The sequence below is a fragment of the Alligator sinensis genome, unplaced genomic scaffold, assembly GCF_000455745.1.
Source record: "Alligator sinensis unplaced genomic scaffold, ASM45574v1 scaffold1004_1, whole genome shotgun sequence".
Taxonomy (NCBI): domain Eukaryota; kingdom Metazoa; phylum Chordata; order Crocodylia; family Alligatoridae; genus Alligator; species Alligator sinensis.
This window is the reverse complement of record NW_005842148.1, coordinates 1,941,513-1,943,426: the sequence shown is the minus strand read 5'-3', so window position 1 is coordinate 1,943,426 and position 1,914 is coordinate 1,941,513.

Below are 1,914 nucleotides of genomic sequence, written 5' to 3'. Positions count from 1 at the left end.
GGGAAAGAATGAAAGAACAAACAAGGGACAGATGTTATTCACATTGCTTAATGCACCACTGGAAGGCATTCAGATAGTACGGTGAAGAGTGTGGTGAATAGTAACCTATATAAAACTGAGTGCAAAATATAGTGTTTTTTCCAGAGATTTTACTGAACCAGGGCCAAGTTTCAAGAGAACTTGAGTTAAATTTATGGGTACCAAGGAATGGTTTATTGCTTGGTGGGAAAGTAGAAACCATGTAAAATGGAGCAATTCTCCATGGCTTATTCTTAATTTTACTTCAGAATTTTGGATTCATTGAAACCAGAAATACGAAGCGCAATACCAGGGATAGAAAATAAAGCAAAAAAGAACAAACATCAGTTCCTGCCAAGGGAACAGGATAAGCTTCATTCAACTGTAGTCTAAGATTTTGTTGAACTGTAGTCTAAGATTTTGCCTTTCTTCATTGCATGCTTTGAGAAAAAGTCATGTTGTTTTATTTTACTTCCTTATTTAAAACCCAGCACACGCTCAAATCAGTAGGAAGTCATGTCAACAGGATGCAAAGTTTCATAGCTTTAAAAGGAAACCATGTGCATTTACAGAACCATAGTCAAATAATTTTCCTCAGTTCAAGAATATACTCAAATGGCTGTATAATTTGGCAGATTGGTGGTGAAATGGCAAGTCTAGAGCCTACCGTCCCTTGATCAACTATTCAGATACAGTCAAGCGGATTTATGGATGAAGCGGTTGCTCTTACACAGCCTGTGAGTAATAGATTTGGTCAGTCAGTGACTAGTGGACCTGTGGCACGTTGCATTAAAAGTTTTTACAGGCATTCACAACAACAAGGCTGAAATTTAAATGGAGAATGAGTGAAGACAGCCCTTTCAGGAGTATTATCCTGGTAGCACAGGTGCAGGCTGTGCTATTCAGTCCCTATCCAAAGCCATTTGAATTAACTAAAAGATTTTCCTTTAATGTCAATGGGCTCTGGATCTGGCACCTTTGCCAGATTTCAACTCAGATCTATCTATCTATCTATCTATCTTAGATATAATAGATAGATAGATAGATATACCTATCTATAGATAGATAGATAGATAGATATACCTATCTATAGACTTTGACTTTTAAGAGGCGTTTATTCCAGGGAGGGTGACAAATCGGGGCCAGTAAAGGGTATGTACAGGTTGGCCCGAACACCTGGGCCTCACGGACATGGTCCTGGGCTCACGGCCTGCAAGGCCTGCCCGTACACTCTAGATTAGAAAACCATAGCAAGCCAAAGGACTATTTACATATTTACATTTCTGCCAGCGGGGACACCCATGGGGGGCCTCAGAGGTTGACCCGCGTGAAGCAAAGTCCAAGGCCTCGGCCCGCTGGACCCGTGTCCGCAGCTTGAGCAGCCGGAGGTGTTACAGGGCGAGGAGCAGGCACCCCGCCTCGACTCAGCAGAGCGCCCCCTCGAGGGCCCAGCGTTCCTCGAAGGTGGGCACCGTCTGCCGCAGGACCGCGTGCTCAAACTCAAGCAAGAGGCGGGGCCGCACCAGCAGGCGGGAGGGGCACCCCCCGGTCCCGGCGAGCCGGTTTCACCGGCTCTTCAGGGTGGCCATCTTGGCCTGGCCCAGCAGGAAGTTGGCCACAGCTTGCTCCACCGCCCAGTAGGGGAAGGAGTGGACGTAGACTTCCTGGGAGAAGTCCCGGCCCAGCGCCCAAAGCAGTGCGCCCAGGGTGGCAAACAGCGGCTGCAGCCAGGGGCAGTCAAGGAACGCGTGGAAAATGTCCTCATCCGGCACCCCCAGGCAGAAGGGGCAGGCCACCGAGGCCGCCAGGTCCAGGTGGTGAACAAAGGTGCCGGTGGCCAAGATGCCGTGCACGAGCCGCCACTGCAGGTCACCGGTCTTCTTGGCGGTGGGGGGC